Genomic DNA, 19,672 nt, shown 5'->3' on the forward strand with positions numbered 1-19,672 from the left:
TGTTATTTAATGAAATAAAATAGATTTTATTAATTTTTGCATTCATCAAAACAATCAATACATATATATAATTAGCAATTCCAACTAAAAATTAAAAGAAATAGTATTTAAAATTAACATTTTATAACTAAATGAAATAAATAATCTATCAATTCCAAATTTACATCAAATGATGATTTTAGTCCCAACAAAGATTAGGCTTGGTAGTTAATGAATCTCAATAGTAAATACTCAAAGAAAAAAAGTTTTGATCAAAGTATGGTCTCTCAATTAAGCATTGTCACTCTGTTGTCTAATTCCAGTAAGCTTCAAAGATGGAAGCTAAACTACCGTATGTGGAACACCTGGTTTGATCTCTCAAATGCCATAGGAATACGATATTTTCAACAACTCAAGTGGAGGTCAGTAAAGACCTGGCGAAGCTTTGTAAGATCTCAACTGATTTGTTATCTTCATCAGATCTGACTGATTCAAATCCACCTCTTCCTTCTACAAAACAGGTTTGATCTGGTGTGATTTCAATAAATATGATCTCGCTATGAATTGCTTCAAGAAGGCATCGATCTAGTATTTAAGGTTGAGATAAATGAATTTTTTTACTATGGAGAACGAAAGCTTCTCTTAGATCTGAACAAAGAAAAATCGCGCTCTCCATGGGAAGTCTCAAATCAAAACCTCTTGTTGAATGGGTGAACGGTCTATGCATTTCTTTTGTTGTATTTTATGTTAGTTTCTTGATATATATATATATATATATATATATATATATATATTCTGAAATTTGTATTGTTTTTTCATCTTCCATGTTTTTTGTTAGCTTTTGCACAGTTTCTATGATTTTTTCTGTAATTTCTGCTATTTATCTTCATTTTTTATGTTTTTATAATTTTTGCTTTTTATGTAATTTCTGTTTTTCTGTATTTTTTGTGTTAGTATATAATTTTTGTATTTTTGTGTTTTAATAATTTACAAAAATTTAATGGGTTGGATGGGTTAGATTGGGTCAAGGTGGGTCTGGGTTGAATCCAACCCATTTAATTTGCACTACATGGGTTATTAATGGATTGATGGGTTAGACGGATTGGATTGAAGCTTAGCCCAAACCATCCAATTGCCACCCCTACATCTCGTTACCCATTTTAATTTTATCTTATCTCCATTCATCATCACTTGCCTCGCAGCTTTAAGATTTCAAATGAAATTTGTAATCTGGAACAGAAGGGGGTGTAATGACCCTCATAAAGTCTGATCCTAAAAAAGCAAATCAAAGAAAAAATCCAAACATTCTCTTCATGTCTAGAACAAAATTTGATGCCCAAAAAATGGAAAAATTTGGGAACCAAACTAGGTTATAAGCAATGAAGTGGAGTGCCTACAAGGGGTTTATACTGAGGTCTTTTTGTTGTCGGAAAAATTAAATGTTTATTGATAAAATTTTCATGTCGGATAAGATCATTGTTTTAAACATAAAGGATGGCCCTTCAAACCCTCCATAGTGATTAGGCTTAGTTTATGGTAACATAAGTAGATCCCAAAGAACAAACTTTTGGGAAGAATTTAGTGAGCTCATTGGTAACAAACCAAATTGGATAACAGCCAATGACTTGAATGATACACTTGAATTGAGTCATTACAAGGTTAATCGACTAATCGTCACTGCCCAAGCAAAATGTCTAAGCATCTATATCAGCTAATACAAAACCATGCCTTAATGGAAATCAAATCTAAGGGATCTAGCTTTACGCCTTTACTTGGTCAAATGGGAAAATGGGTGCCCAATGCATTAGACAAGGGCCTAACTACTCCCTGGTGGCATGAGTTATTCCCTGAATCTAGAAATATATTTTTAGATTACACCCTACTACTTCTAGACACTATTCCCAAAGTTTAAGGAACGCAAAAATGGAGTTGAAAAAATGGAACAAGGAAATATTCGGGTTTATTGAGACAAAATTGAAACACATAGAAGAAAAGTTGTTGATGTTAGACAAGATAGGGATTTCAAGTGGTAGCCAAGAAAGGTTGGAGTTATGGAGCAGTCATGGAGGATGAAATTGAGGGAATTGTGGTTAAAAGAAGGAGAAAGAAATACAAAGTATTTCCATCAACTCACAAAATTTAATAGAAGAAGAAATACACTAGATTTTCTGGAAAAAAAAATGAAAAGGAGGTTAATATAAGCCTAGAGGATGTAGTTGAAGCCTTTAAAAACTATGCTACCCAAATTCATGGACCTAGAAATGAAGATGCAATACAAATTTAGGATCTGATATAGATTAAGCTAGCAAATACTAAAGTAGCAGACCTAATAATCTCACCCCTCAATGAGGAGATTAAAGTAGTAGTAAAATCCATGAGAGCCTACTCTATACTTGGATTGTACACAACCAATCCAATTTCCCCCAACCTGAACTCCACATGCTTAGCTTACAACCCTAAAACCAAAAATCCTTGAAGGATCCAACAATATAGACCCGTTAGTGTTTGTAGTGTGTTGTACAAAATAATATCCAAATGTTTGGTTCTTAGGATAGAGAAGATAATGGATAAATTGATTGCACACAACCAATCAACTTTTATAAAAGGAAGACAAGGGTGGATAACATCTTGGTGGTAAAAGAAATAGACCACAAAATGAGGAAATAAGGGGAAAAAAAAAAGAAAAAATGGGTGTTACTAAAGATTGATGTGTCCAATGCCTATGAAATGAAAAGAGATTTTGACATCTAAATGTTAAAAGAGATGGTTTCCTTGACAAGTGGTGTCAAATGGTTGAATTTTACTAAATACACCAACATTTTGCATAAAAATAAACGAGACTCGGAAAAATTACTTCCAACTACAAAATGGACTTAGACAAGGTGATCTTCATATTTGTTTGTTTATCATTGGAATGCAAGCCCTCTCTAGCCTATTCTCTATTGCTGAATAGAATAAAGAGATACAAGGTTTTAAGATATGTAGGGAGGGAACCCCAATCACACATTTACTATTTGCAGATTGACAAATCTTCAAAAAGTTTAAAGATGAAAAAATAAACTTAGCAAAGTTTGGAGCCCAGTTGTGGTGTTCATAAAAGAAAAGAAAGTTGTTTCATATGTTACAAATAAAATAAATGAAGTCTCACGAGAGATAACTGTGTGCAAAATTATGCTTTCAAGGAAGAACAAATCTTCATCACCAAGTAAACATAATAAATTTTAAATTGCCCACATGGAAGGCAAAATTTATATCCCATGTTGGAAGAATCACACTAGTGAAATTAGTGTTATAGGCCCTAACCACATACATCATGTCAACCTTAATTCTCTGTAGAAAAAATAGTGGACTAGATAGAAAAAACTTGAAAAACATTAATTCCTTGTGGGAAGGTTCCAACCACAAAACATCCATGCGTACAATAGCTTGGGACAAAATATGCGTACAATAGCTTTGTTTATGATTTAAACGCGGAGATTAATGACCTCTGCAAATGGCCTTTAGGGTCAAGTAATCAAAGAAAAATATGTGAAAGAAGTACCCTTATTTAATTTGAAGAAAAAACCAAGTGACTTTTCTTGGTGGAAAAAAGTTGTGGACTTAGTGAAATAGATCAAAGAAAACTTTTTCTAGCAAATAAAATGGAAGAATGGTGCATATATTAAACCCCTGGATCCCAACTCTATAGAGTGGCAAAATTTACAAAGTCAACCTAATTTAGTCATTTACCATAATCTTCTGGGCCAATGTCATGGAGCACCATATGGAGAGCCAAAGTTCCACTAAGATTCCAAATTTTCATTTGGAAAGGTGGTGGAGTGATATAAAAACAAAAGATAAAATGGTCTTTTTGCAACAACAAGACCAACTTTGCATTTTCTATTTTAAAGCTAGAGTCGTGGCAACATCTATTCTTTTCATGCCATTATGCAAAAGCAGTTCCGCTCATAGCACAAATAGAAATTAACCTAGATGGTGTACTAAATTTGTAGCTCTACTAGTTTATCTCTAATTGGATGAGGTTAAAGTTAAAGTCCCTTCCCAAGGAAAGAAAGCAACTCTACATTACAAAATTCCATATCCTATTTAGACTTATTTGGAACATGAGAAATGCAAAATTACATGGCTAGTGTTAAGAGCCCGAGAATAGGATCTCGTCACGGGTCGGCCCACGGGGAAAACTTCCTGTTTTCCCTTGTTCCTCCTTTTTCTTGAGGAACCTATTTTGGCGCCTTAATGGTGATTTGTTCAAGAAATCACCAACTCTCCTCACTCTTTTCTTGACTGAAATTTTCGATGCCTTATTCAATATTCTCAGCTCCTTAAATAGGAGATTACAAGAGATAAGAGTCTTCCTTGTAGGAAGAATCCCTGCTAATCTATACCACTTACAGATAAGATAGATAAGATTCCCTAGATAAGACTCCCTACTTAAGATAGATAAGACTCCCTAAGATAGATCAGACTTCCTACTTATTTCGACTGCTGCTACAGTAGTCCGAACAGGAAGAGGAGAAGAAGAAGAAGAAGAAGAAGAAGAAGAAGAAGAAGAAGAAGAAGAGGAAGAGAAGAAGAGGGGTCAGTTGAAAATCTGATGGTTAACCCATTCAGTCGACCCCCTTAATCTATATTAACTTCTAATCATGTTTACAAAGACAGAAATGCCCTTACTTAAGTGTGGGGCAGAGTAACTCTAATAACACAGCCACATAAGCAAGTTACTTAATAAACAGAAGAAGACTAAACTACCCATATTCGACACATCTTAACACTCCCCCTCAAGCTGGAGAATATATGTCATATAATCCCAGCTTGTTACATAGATAGTTCACTTTCCCTGAGCTTAGAGCTTTTGTAAACAAGTCTGCCCACTGGTCATTGGAACTCACATGTTCTGTATTTATCTCTCCGGCAAGAACCTTCTCTCTCACAAAGTGGCAATCAACCTCTATGTGCTTTGTTCTCTCATGAAAGACAGGATTGGAAGAGATATGGAGTGCAGCTTGGTTGTCACAGTACAATTTCATAGGTTTATCCATGTGAAACCCAATTTCTTGTAGAAGATTCCTCAGCCACACTAATTCACAGGTAGTGTGAGCCATGGCCCTATATTCGGTTTCAGCACTGCTTCTGGCTACAACCGTCTGCTTTTTACTCTTCCATGTCACAAGGTTTCCTCCCAGAAATGTGCAATAGCCTGTAGTAGATCTTCTGTCACTCACTGAGCCTGCCCAGTCTGCATCTGTATACCCAACTACTTCAAGTTTTCCTCCTGGTTTATACAATAGCCCACGGCCTGGAGCTCCTTTCAGATACCTCACAATTCTAAGGACTGCATCCCAGTGAGGTATACGAGGTTTCTGCATGAATTGGCTCACCACACTGACTGCAAAGGAGATGTCGGGTCTCGTGATAGTCAGATAGTTCAGCTTTCCCACTAGTTGTCTATACCTTCCAGGATCTGCAAATACTTCTCCTGTATCACTGCTCAACTTAACATTTGGTTCCATAGGGGTCTCAGCCGGTTTTGCACCTAACAGTCCTGTTTCTTCCAATAGATCAAGGACGTATTTCCTTTGACACAGATTCACACCTTGTTTTAACCTGGCAACCTCAATTCCCAAGAAATACTTTAATGTTCCAAGGTCCTTTGTTTGAAAATGATTTTGCAGAAATGCCTTTAGTTTGCCAATCCCCAATTTATCACTACCAGTGATGACAATATCATCCACATACACCACTAATAAAATCTTCCCAGCTTCTGAGTCATAGCTGAACACGGAGTGATCAACCTGGCATTGCTTCATTCCAAAACTCTTCACCACTTCACTGAACTTCCCAAACCAAGCACGTGGAGATTGCTTCAACCCATAAATTGCTTTCTTCAGCTTGCACACCTTACCACCCTCCCCCTGAGCAACAAACCCAGGTGGTTGCTCCATATATACCTCCTCCTCTAGATCACCATGAAGGAAGGCATTCTTTATGTCAAGTTGAAGGAGAGGCCAATCATACATAACTGCCAAAGAAATTAGAACACGAACGGAACCAATTTTAGCCACCGGAGAGAATGTCTCCATATAGTCCACACCATACGACTGTGAGTAACCTTTAGCAACAAGTCTGGCCTTCAGACGCTCCACACTACCATCTGGCAAGTATTTCACAGTATACACCCATTTACAGCCCACAGCATGCTTCCCAAGTGGGAGAGTAGTGAGTTCCCACGTTTGAGTATGTTGAAGAGCAGAAAGTTCCTCCTCCATTGCCCGCCGCCATCCAGGTGAACTAAGAGCTTCTTGAACATTGTTAGGTATGGAAATAGAAGACAAAAGTGAAACAAACTGGCGATGTGAGGTAGAAAGACGAGATAATGAAACAAAATTGGAAATGGGATGGAGTGTAGAACTACGTCTACCTTTCCTTAAGGCAATGGGTAGGTCAAGATCTGAATGTTCAGCAATAGGAGCCATGAGAGGATCCGCAGACGAGGTAGAAGTAGGAGGGGCCGGTGTCGTTCGACGTGTATACACTTGTCGAATCGGTGGTCGTTCAGTGGTGACCTGCACTGGATGAGGAGATGAGTCTACTCCAACAACAGCCTCTGGAACTGAATCACTGACAGGAAGAGGAAGAGGAGGTAAGGGTGAGGACAAGGGTGCTTCAGGACGGGAGAAGAAGGGAACAGACTCAAAAAAGGTGACATCAGGGCAGACATAGCACTTTCGGGCAATGGGATTATAACACTTGTACCCTTTTTGAGTCCAAGAGTAGCCAAGGAAGACACATTTAATTGAGCGTGCATCTAGCTTGTCTATTCCAGGACTCAGATTATGAACAAAGCACACACAACCAAAGACACGAGGAGTTAATGGAAACGGAGATAAAGTGGGAAACAAGATGGAGAAGGGTGACCGACCATGAAGAATAAAAGAGGGTATCCGATTAATGAGAAAACATGCAGTGAGTACAGCATCACTCCAAAACCGTTTAGGAACATTCATGTGGTGAAGCATAGACCGAGCAATTTCAAGAAGATGACGATTCTTCCGTTCAGCCACCCCATTTTGTTGAGGGGTGAAAGCACATGATGTCTGATGAATAATGCCATGCTGTTCTAAATACTGTTGAAATGCAGTAAGAAAATATTCACGACCATTATCTGAACGGAGAACTTTGATTGAAACACCAAATTGTGTACGTATTTCAGCATGAAATTTTTGAAAAATGGAAAATAATTCACTTTTTCTGTCATTAAGTAAATCCATGTCATTCTTGAACAATCATCAATAAAGGAGACAAAATACTTGTACCCATTGTAAGACTCAATTTTGATTGGACCCCAAACATCTGAATGAACCAAAGAAAAAGGACTCAACATGCGACTCTCAACTCTCGGACTAAAGGACACACGACGGTGTTTACCAAACTGACATGACTCACATTGTAAAACTGACAACTGACTCAATGATGGAACCAACATCTTGAGAACCTTGAGAGATGGATGTCCCAGTCGACAATGCCATTGTAGAGGAGTAAGGGAGGTCTGAAGTGCAATTGAAGATCCACCGCCGTCAAGGTAATACAATCCACCAGCTTCATGCCCCCCACCAATCTTCTTCCCCGTCTTGAGATCCTGAAAAACACAAGTGGAAGGAAAGAAGGCAACAGAACAGTTAAGAGCTTTGGTTATTTTACTAACAGACATAAGATTAAATGAAAACTTAGGTACATATAAAACAGATGATAAGGGGACAGAAACCAAGTCAACATTACCAATACCACAAATGGGAGATGATGACCCATTGGCAAGTGTAACAGTTTGTGATGTGGAGGTTTCAGAAAGATAAGAGAACACACCTGGAGTCCCGGTCATATGATCTGAGGCTCCAGAGTCAATAATCTAGGAAGGAGTTTTAGATGACATGCAAGCAATACCTGATTGGGCATATGTGGCAGTGGTATGTTGTGAAGTAGTTTGAAGGAACCGTTCATACTCATCACGCGGAACACTCACCATCTCCCTCCCAGAAGTAGATGTAGATGTGGGAGGTGTTCGGTCTGCCAGTTTACTGTCACTAATAACAACCTCGCCTGCTACAGCATGATTAGCCCATTTAGAGGGAGGGTCATGTAGGTCATAACAGAAATTCACTGTGTGTCCATCCCTACCACAATGAATACATTTCCTTGTAGAATTATTTTTTCCTCTACCACGGCCTCCCCCTGAATCACGGCCACCCTGACCAATCATGGAATTGCCACGGCCCCCTCTGGAATGACCTCCCCCTCTTGTACTATGTCCACCACCTCTAGCTGTCACAAGTGCTGATCTATCATACTGTGTGGGGTTCTCTGTCTGGCCCAAAGAAATTCTACGAAGTCTTGAGAATACTTCCTCAAGTGAGGGAAGGGTAGAGCCCCCCAATATTTGAGCTCTAATTGGTTCATATTCTGACTTCAGTCCCACTAAAAATCTTGTAACATCAAATTGCTCCTTTTGCTATTGCTGAACTTGAATATCTGAAGTAAGGGGATGATAGACATTGAGTTCATTCCTTATATTCTTCATGCAGGCATAGTACTCTTCTAGTGTTTTGGTTCCTTATTGTAGATCAAAGTACTCCTGATACAGCTGATATACTCTTGTTGTGTTGTCTTGTCCAGAATATAGCTTCTTAGCATGCTCCCATATATCCTTAGCCGTATCAAGGAACATGAAGTTGGCACTGATTTTGGGTTCCATACTATTCCACAACCAAGTCATGATTTGAGCATCTTCTTGTTCCCGATCATCAAATCCTGGAGAGTCAACCGATGGCTTCTCATCTCTTACATGCTTTACTTTCTTCTTTGCCTTGAGAAAAACTTCCACTGATTTAGCCCATGGAACATAGTTCTCTCCATTTAGCTTAATTGAGGTCATTTGTACCCCTAAGTAGTCAGAGGAAATTACTACACTAGGTTTCTGATCATTGTAGCCATCTCCTATTGCTGCCATTGTACTCTTTCACAGTTGTCTCTAACTTTACTTCTCAGCTACAAGCTGATTGATGTTGTTCACAGTTTGATATTTCAGCACCTATTGCAGTCTCTAAACACCACAGTGGAAGCACACACTTGTTCTTATTCACACTATTGCTGACTTCACACACTTACGTCCCACATAAGAATCAGTTTACCATTCATTAATCACAAGTAGAGGCCCTCTTACAACCACTCAAGCACCACAACACAGCCAAATCGACTACACCCAGTTCAGACTTGTTCAACACACTTAAGAGGGCATTACACAACCACAAGGAGTTCGGCAAGTTCACTGCATTCTACCTTACACCACTCAGCCACTTACAGCAGCCCTAACACCATTCGGCTACTGCACACACAGCTATTCAACAACTTACAGCAGCCCTACACCATTCGGCTACTGCACACACAGCCACTCAACAACTCACAGCAGCCCTACACCATTCGGCTACTGCACACACAGCCCTACCTAGGGCAACAATGAACCTAGTTCTCTAGGTTCTACTCAATACTAACAGCTTCTTGTAGGGTTTCTACCCAGAAATATAAGTAACACTAGAAGAAGAGAGAACCGACCTTCCTTTGAGAATATCAATCAACCATTCACTGCTGAAGTTACTTTCCTTGTTGAAGAGAGTTATGCGCAGCAGAGAGACAAGCTGTAATGTTTCTGACCTAGGGCGAACCAGTCCTCTCCATCGACTGACCAGAAACGAAAGTGAAGAGTCACGAACAACACTGAGGTGCTTTACCAACTAACTTAGATCAGGAACCTTGCTTTGATACCATATTTCGACTACTGCTACAGGAGTCCGAACAGGAAGAGGAGAAGAAGAAGAAGAAGAAGAAGAAGAGGAAGAGAAGAAGAGGGGTCAGTTGAAAATCTGATGGTTAACCCATTCAATCGACCCCCTTAATCTATATTAGCTTCTAATCATGTTTACAAAGACAGAAATGCCCTTACTTAAGTGTGGGGCAGAGTAACTCTAATAACACAGTCACATAAGCAAGATACTTAATAAACAGAAGAAGACTAAACTACCCCTATTCGACACATCTTAACACTACTAATCCTTACTGAGAACAAATAAGATAAAATGAGATGTAACTAGCTAGAATTAGATAAGATAAAAATCCCAATTTACTGCTGCTACCGATTGGATAAGAAGGGAGCACCAAACTAGTGCTGCTGCCAGCGGCGATATTTCCTCCCAACAAACGCATCCACATCAGCTAGTCTCTCCTTTACCCAATTTAGCTAATTGAAAAAATACATTCATTATAACCCCTACAAGACCCCCTCTGAAACCATCCATACAAAGCAAATTTCCTAAAATGCCTCTTGAATATTTGCTATATGTAGATGGTGCTTACATGCCATCTATGGGACAACAATAATTTGGTTCATAATTATAGCTAAGGATTTAATTGTTACCTTCTAAAAGAAAATTGACCTTTGGCAATGATCCAAATATTGTTTCCAATATAGAAAAAATTGTTGCCAAATGTTTTACTTACAATTGAACGAACTATTGCTAGTGAAGTCGTTGTTAAAAGTGTTTTGCAACAACCAAGTGTTGTGAAATATGTTTTTTTACAACAATCGATCCAATTGCTGGCAAAAATAATGTTTTGCAACAACCATTTGAAATTGTCGTCAAACAAATTGTTTTAGCAACAATCTATAACAATTGTTACTTATATAATTTTTTAACAACAACCGATTACTTGTTGCCTAATGGTACCATCCCTAATAATTATGTTAGCTGTTGCTAATTGTAAATTTGTAACAGTTGAATAATTGTATCTAACAATCATCTTAGACAACTTGTATAAATTGTTGCTGAATGGGCAACAATCAAACAATTGTTGCCCCAAGTTCCTTATACAAGGATTAAGTTAATTGTTGCCAATTGTACATTAGCAACAACTAAACAATTGTTTCTTATAAATATTTATGGCAACAATTTTTATGAATTGTGGTTGAATTAACAACAATCAAGCACTTGTTACCTTAGGTTCCATACACAGCAATCAAGTCAATTTTTGCCAATTGTAAAGTGACCACAATTGAATAAATGTTTCTCATAAATATTTGTAAATTGTTATTGAATAACATCCCAACTGTATTTATACACAAATATGTTAAAAATATATTACAACTTCCAAATTGCTATCATAAATAATACAATTAACACATAGAAATTTGGTCTAATGTATCCACCCAAGTATCCAAGAGAAGACTAGTAAAAGCAAGGCAATGCATTCATTGCATAAAGTCTACAGTTCTCTCCCTGTATTGCCCTCTCAATCTGAAATGTTTTAATCAGTTGAATACTTTTATAATCATATATATGTCCATAGATGTCTTCATCTTCATATCTTACATACATGCACTTCTATTCATAACTCACATTTTGTGAGGAAGGGTCTTTACTTCTCCAATGCAAATCAAATCTATGTTATTTATATATAACAGTGAAAAGACAGATCTCATTCTTTGATGGGATTGATCACGAATGGCATTGTTGGTTATGCAACAGGTGCAAGGTAGTTGATTGCCAAACATTACATTGCTACTCATCTTCGAACAACAGATCGATATTACCTCCACTTGGTGTTAAGTCTTAGCTAGTAGAAACCTTGAACTTCCTTTCTTTCTTCAATCACATTGATAATCTTGTCTGAGAAAATTAAGTAAATGATTGTGAAAACCCAAGTAGAATTGAGTTGAATAATAAGAACAACATTGGATGGAGCAGAAAACTAAACAAATCAAATAATAAATTAACCTAAAAGAAGACACCAATTCTACAGTAAATTGCATTCTATGAGACACAAATTACGTACATATAAACATGCTATAAAGGTGAAGAGATCTTACACTCCTTAGAAGTTGTTAGAAATCCTCCTAGGCATTTCTTTTCCAGTCTAAGGATGAGCTTATTGTTCTTTATGTAGATGCACACCAACCTAAATTGTGTACGCCCTACATGGAATTCATAGAAATTATCAACAACTAAGAACCTTCTCTCTCTCTCTCATTCAAACACACACACACACACAGAAACACGAATAGTCTCTTGCTCACCAGACGATGTGCACACTGATAGTTGGGTCCCTCAAGCAAGCATTTCTTATACCCTTGAGAAGCATGTATCAACTGTAGCTCTTGATTTAAGCATTGCAACTCCTCTTAGACCCAGGTTAGCAACTGCAACAACTACAAAGCGATCGAATTATAGAAAAAACAAAACCTTGGTTAAATGAAAGACACTAGGCATATACTTGCGTACATGGAGTGCTTCTATGAATTCAACTACTTCTACTTAATGTATATGCATGGAGAATTAATGCACATAAACACAAATTTCTATCAGCCCATGTGAATGCCCTACTGTTCATGATGCACCAGATTTCAAGCTTAGAACAATAATAGAGATATTGAACTAGTTCAATTACTACTGTTCAAATCTGTGGCATATTTCAGACTTAAAGCGCCCACTTCAATCTGGGCTTATCACTAGGGAGTGAAATGCATTGAGTGGATGAGTGAATCCAACTTTTGGCTTCTACTGATCAGCTTATAGCTCATGTCAATCTGAACTAAAGATTGTTGTGGTCAGGAATTTCCAGCCAAGGTCACCAACAGAGATTTTCTCTACATGGCCAAGTCTCTGAGGTTATTAAATGCCAAAGGTATTTTGGAGCTACCTACCGTTTACCATATTCCGGAATATTTGGTAGGAGAGAAATAGAACTCTTTGAAGAAAAGGAATGGAGATTGGATAGGTTGGTGGGCAACTGTTAGTAAATCTGTTGCAGTTTGGGTTTTGGTGATGCCTGAATTTGTACAAGTCAAGAAAGAAGACCTTGGGGCCAGTCTATGGTAACTGTTAGATAACAAAGTTGTAATTTGGACAATATTGGTGATGATTAGTTTTCTTTTTGTTTTTGCTGACATTTGAGTTGATTCTTGGTGTCTCCTTAACACTTTCTCAGTTTGTAATTTTCGTTTTCCTTTTACTTATAAAAAACAAAAAAACAAAAAACAATGTATAATTAGATACAAGTGATCATTGACAGATTTATTTCTCATTGATGACAACGCTTTTCACTTTTTAAGTTGTGACTGATAATATGGAAATACTGTGAAGGCCAATTAAGTCAGCGAAGGAGAGAGATACTTATGAGTAGTAGTTATTGTTGCTTCATTGGTATCCCCTAAAAGAAGAATGGATCTCCACTGAAAGGAAGTCAGAGTGTGGACAAGGTTCAAATGAGAAACCAGATCCTGTAGGTTCATTCCTTTCTTACTTCTGCATCAGAGCTTGAAGTTTTAAAAATGGTAGGAAACATTTTCATGGTTATAACCAATCGAATATATATATATATAATATGTATATATATTCATATTTAATAATATTCAAGTCAATGTTCCTTATGAAAAAAACATATTTTCATGGTTGTATATTGAAATTGGCTTTTCTTAGAACCTACTATGTGTCAACTGTCAAGTTCCACCTATTAGTGTTTAAGTGTCATTATGGGGGACCTCTAGTGGCCTCCACAATTGGAGAATGGAACTACTAGAAAGGTTTCAAGGTTTCTGTTGAAGTTAATGCATAACCAGTGGTGTGAGAGACTCTTAATGCTGCATATAGCTTAATGACATCTAAGGGTAGCTTGAGAACCCCAAGTCGTAAATATTTGAGATTCACTAAACAGATCTTTTACCTTCAGTTAGAATATCAGCAATTGACAAGGTAGACCCACTGGCAAGACATTGGGATATTGGTCAGAAGGGCTTATTGGCTCATTTTTTTATCCCTTGAGAAAGAGGTTTATGTTAGACATTATTTTCCTATCTAAAAAAATTTCTTGCTGATCTGTTACCAGTTGGGGGAAAATAAAACATAATCATAATAATCTTCATGTATTAAATAATCATATTATGCACAGAAAAAAATTGTGAAAATGTCCACTCACCATTTCTCAAGACTGTTGCAATATCAGCTTGGTACGCTCAAAGCTCCTACAGTATAGATATTAAAGAACACAATCAGCCAATAATTAACCAAGGTCAAAATAAAAGTTCCATAAAACCTAAACCAAAAAGAATTTAATATGGAAAAGTCTCATTGCACTGCATGTGTGCACACAAAGAAGAAGGTTTAAGTGAAGCTATATATCACAAAAAAAAAATATTGAAAAAATATTAAGCAATTTAATCACAATAATTTCTAACTATTATATTTAGATCATGTCAAGCACATATAGCATGTTAGATGGTATGTGCATGAGAAAAACTACATTGTTTTCCCACTTGCTATGAGATTTGGGTATTTGGCAACCTTTTTCTTATAAACCCCAAAACTTACTCTCGGTGGTGGAGTGGCCACCATGAATTTTATTCATTATAAAAAAGGTATTTGGCAACCTCATTTTATGATTTTATCAGCAACAAAATAACTCTGTGTTGATCATACAAAGAAAGAATGATACAATTGTATAGTACAGTTTTAACAAGACCCTGGAATTAGGTCCTACCCCTGCCTCCAAAAGAAGACTATTCCAGATGACTATGTGCCCTGGAATTAGGTCCTACCCTAAAAGTAATGTGAATTAGCCTACAAAAGAGAACACACAAACAAGATAAACTTCCTTGAAGAAAATATTTTAGGACACATAATTACCTGCATATCCAAGGGTAGTGAAAAACCTACTTTCCTCCTTAAATGCAAATACATTTTTAAAGAATACAGATATTATTCCTTAAAATGCCGATAATATTAAGTTGCATAGAACCATAGCTAGAACAACCAATTACTAAGTTGGGGTGGTTATATCTAACTGAGTTGGGAAAAGAAAAAATTCCCCATATCAGGATGTAACATTACATGATTTGGATGCTGCAAATGCTCGACCACAAGGAGGACAAGATATACTATCCCTAATGGCCCAGATGATGAAACCTAGGAAGACTGAGATAACTGATAAACTATGACAAGAGATAAACAAGGTTTTGTCTTATGACCTTTTATCTAATGACTGACCATTGTCTATTCTTTTTAATTTCAAGATAAAGTAATTTGGAGATTCCCAAATTCATATGGATTAAGCTTAGTTGAGGAGTTGTTGATGCTTTATGGCAGGTTGTGAACCGCTATATTGATGAAGGAGTGGCAGAGCTTGTCCTAGGAGTCTTATTTATTGATGAGGTTTTCTATTTGTTCTAGCATTGGACTTGCTAAGGAAAGGAGAAGTGAAGGTTGTGAACCTTCTCTGATTTATTACCTTTTTCTGAATGATGCTTGATGGCAGCTGATTTTGACAATGGACTTCTGCTTGGGGATAGTATGTTTACTAAGAATGGTTCTATTTCGGGATCATACACTCAATCTGATCAGATTTCAACTGAAAATGAATTGAATTCCCATTTTGTCAATGGGAATGCCGATTTAATTTGATGATAAATTTCAGGGATTTCAAAGATGCATTTTCAGAAATGGGAGCCATAAATTGCTCTTCTGAGCATAAGGTACTGAATTTTTGGTCTCTTAATTTGTTATCATTAACCAAAATAAAACTTTGAAAAGCATGCTTGTTTATATTTTTCTTTTGGGCTTTTCGGAGAAACAAGGGAGTGATAGTCGTTCTAGCGCTGAAGTAGAACTCATACTTGACAGTGAAATCCAGGTGGATAAATTTAATTTCGTTTATTTAGCTTTATGAATTTTGGAATTTAATAGCTTATATTTTAGATTTTTAATTGCACTACATGCAAAAACAAAACGGTCGAAATTCCAAGCAATTTTACCAAGTTATAACCTAGGTTTTCTATTTATTGAATTCATATTTCAATCTAACTCAACAATCCATTGTAAGGTTTTGTTTAAACTCATAAAAGATATCCTGATTTGAAGGTTACTGTGCAACAATGTAAGATTTTTGTGTAAAAGAAATAATCAAGTGATGATTAAAGTAACGATTCATAAAAGAAAATGTGATGATTAAAGTAACGATTCATAAAAGAAAATGTGATGATTAAAGTAACGATTCATAAAAGAAAATGTGATGATTAAAGTCAAACATGATCTACTCAAAGAAGCTAGATTTTTTCTTTTTTTCACAAGAATTAAATTTTGTTTAGAAAACCAGAGAAAAGGGGGAAACCACGATGAGGGATTTCTAACTTCTACGAACTTCAAATACATAGACTAACCTAAGATTGAATATCTTTTGTGATCATATATTCTGCCACTCAAAGCTTATAGCCTGAAGAACGTCCAAGTCCGATCCTGTCTTTCTGAAAAGAAAAAAAAAGAAAAAAAAAAAACATCTACAATGTTAAATATAGCAAGAGAGAAAGATATGGATATACAAATTTTACCTTAATCTTTTCACCCTATTTGACTTGTTCGACCACAACGCCCTTATCTTACTCGACCTATCATTCAGAGAATAAGAGAACAAAAATTCTAATGGTGACAAATTGAGACATTTACAACCTAAATCTATGGAATCGGAAACGAACTCTGAGAGTGAGAGAGTTCTAACCTATGCTGACTTCTAATGAATAACTTCAGTCGAAGACGGTGTTCCACCGCAAAGTCGAACTCGGTGATGGTGTTCTAATTCTAAGTCGAAGATGAAGAGTCGAAAGAGAGATGGAGGGAGAATTGGGAACTTGGGATTAGCGCATGAGTTTCATTGGAGGGAAAAGTATAAAATGTGGTGGCCTAGTGGCGGGAAAAGGAGAGTTCTAATTATGTTTTTTAAGAAAAATATCAAGATTTAATTTAGGGTAAATCTCTTAAACACCCCCACTGTTTGGCCTAATGACATGCGGTACCCCTACTATTTAGCTATTATCTTGTGATACCTTTAAGTTTTCTGACAATTGTTCAACTCCTCCTCTATCGTTACTCAACTGTCGGGTCCCGTTTGCATGTGACGCCACATGATTGATACTTTTTCCATAATTCCCAAACTATCCTTTTATGGTTGAAAATACCCTTTTGGTCTTAGTTCGGGCTTACTGACTATGTCAACAATTAATCAATTGGACCTATCACCAACATTGGAACTAAGGCTTACTGGCGTCCAATTGCTAATCACCAGCATTGATTGTCAGCATCGGCATCATCGGTGTGGTGGACTTTTCTCAGAGTAGGTTATCAGTCACTCACATCCTCTTACAGTAGGTTATCATAGAATTGATTTAATTTCATTAAAATGAATTTTTGTTCTTCATTCTATTTGTTGATGTATTAAATATGTTTGTGACTACAACCTTCAATGGTTGTAGCTAAAGATTCGATGATATTAGTAAATAGCAACGTTTAAAAGCAAGAATTACAAACAAGTGATTCATTGTAATTACCAATTCAATGATATAGTAACAGTTGGATATTCAATTAGCAAATTAAGGTTTGCTGCCAATTGAATTTTATCCATTGGCAACAATCATTTTCAACTGTAATGAAGTGCCATTTGCCAAAGGTCAATTTTCTTGTAATGGCCCATACAATTATTTACGATTATGACATTCTATTAATAAAATGCCATTCCTCTTTTTTCTCAACTCTCTCTCTCTTATTCTCTATCTCAACTTTTATTTATTTATTCATTTATTATTATTATTATTATTATTATTATTATTATTATTATTATTATTATTATTATTATCATCATCTAAGCATTTATTTAATTAATAAAATTAAATAAATTATTTATTTTAATAAAATAAATTGGTAGAATAAAAGAGATGTGACATTAAGAGATAGATTTCAATAAACATTTATTCATTTATTTTACTAATTATAAATAATTTACTAACAAATTATTCTCTCCCCTTGAGCCCATTATTTAGTGTTGTCAACGAGTCGGATCGGGTTTGAGATAGCCTATACCAGTTCCATCCCAATAAACTTTTATTTATTATTTATTTTATTTAAGAAAAATAGGGCTGAAGGGTTGAGTCTATCCTGATGGAGCTAAATTGACTGAACATAATTATAAAAATTTTTAGTTCCATGATTTTGTCTTGATTAATTATTGGATTGATTTAAATCTTACTTGTCTATAATTGATTTAGGTCTGGAACCAAACATTTTATGAAATATATAATTTTTTATATTTGTTGTATTTTTTTATCATGTTTCATGGTTGAAATAGTGAATTTGATAAATAATAAATAAGATAATATTAGTTAAAAATGTCTAACTTATTAACATAAAAATAAATTAGTATTATTTTGACTATTGTTTTCAATATAATTAGGTATATGATTTGATCCCAATTAAATAATTGGTTTAAGATTGGTTCTACCTGGTTGTTTATTATTCATAATAATGTAGTTATAGTTATTTTATTTTAAAAAATATAACTTAATTTATTATTGTATCTCCAAATAGGCATACAAAAATTGCATCTCCAAATGGCATTTTTAAATTTTGCCCCTGCGAAGTAAGGGCTTCCCTGCTATTAGATGTTTATAAGCAATAAGTTTTTAATTTTTGTTTATTAAATAAAATAATAATTAATCAGCTAACAATTATAAACATTTTACACTTCATGTTTCAAAATGCAATCTTATGAAATTATTCATATGAAGAAACATCCTTATAATGGATATTAGATTTATGGTCATCTAATAGTTGGAAGAAAAATAAATAACTTATATTTAGGCCATGTTTGGTTAAATTCTCATTCTTTCTCGCTCCTACCTAAGATGAAATTCTAAAATGGACAAGAATGGGTAAAAATAGGTAGAATGAAAAAATAAAAAATACTGCTATGAACCAAATACTTTTTTCCTAAAAATGAATTATTTTCAGACTAACAAGTGTCCTATGTTGCTCATTTTCATACTTCAAAAAAAAATTGTGTCGGTATTCATAAGCCGCTAGCCTAGCTAGGTCTCCAACAATCAATGTTTACTAGTTGGCATAGATGTTTTGTAAAAATACTTTCGTAAAAGTACTCTATAAAATGCTTTTATAAAAGTGCTTTAGTAAAGTAGTTTTATAAAAGTGCTTTTCGTAAGTGTTTTTATTAAAGTGGTCATAAAAGTACTTTTGTAAAAGTGCTTTCACAAAAATAAACATCTATGGAAACAGTTTTGTAGGTAGAGTTTCCACAAAGAATGAAAATGAGCAAGATGGGGCATGATTATTTTTCATGTTGCAAACTACTAAATTTTTGTGCTATGGGGTTGATTTTTCATTCTAAAAAGAATGTGGCCCATGGCAAGAATTTTGTAGCTGAACACTCTAATGTTATTCATTATTGCCTAGAATGAACAAGAATTAAAAGAATTAGGCCTAGAGCAGTGAACCAAGCATGGCCTTAAATTATGCATAAAAATTTCAATAAAGAGAAAGTAAATCCATTGGGAGAAATTTGAGAAAAACAACAATCTTGGGATGTTAGATTAGAATGATAAGAAAAAAAGATCCCACTATCCAAGAGAAGCTAATAATTTGATTAACCCCTTATTTGCATTAACCCTTAATAGAACTTGATTTACCCTATTGGTTTTTTCATTTAATTTTGACTATTTTTATTCGGCCTAGAAATATTGAAGTGTTTCTTCCATATATTTTGAAGTTTGAACTATACAAATGTTGATACTTGAGGCTTACACCTTTTTATGCCTCGT

At 35.5% G+C, this 19,672-nt stretch overlaps 1 long non-coding RNA gene across 1 annotated transcript; it reads right to left on the bottom strand.

Moving 5' to 3' along the window:
- Positions 1 to 11,324: 11,324 nt before the first annotated feature.
- Positions 11,325 to 16,746, bottom strand: LOC104601401 (uncharacterized). Its single transcript, XR_735869.3, has 7 exons — positions 16,567 to 16,746; positions 16,400 to 16,456; positions 16,232 to 16,315; positions 13,996 to 14,041; positions 12,098 to 12,229; positions 11,891 to 11,995; positions 11,325 to 11,690 (listed from the first exon to the last, which is right to left on the bottom strand). It is a non-coding gene; the product is annotated as an uncharacterized LOC104601401 (long non-coding RNA).
- Positions 16,747 to 19,672: the final 2,926 nt, after the last annotated feature.

Source organism: Nelumbo nucifera, chromosome 2, assembly GCF_055504915.1.
Source record: "Nelumbo nucifera cultivar China Antique chromosome 2, China Antique-T2T, whole genome shotgun sequence".
In the NCBI taxonomy this organism is placed as follows: Eukaryota; Viridiplantae; Streptophyta; class Magnoliopsida; order Proteales; family Nelumbonaceae; genus Nelumbo; species Nelumbo nucifera.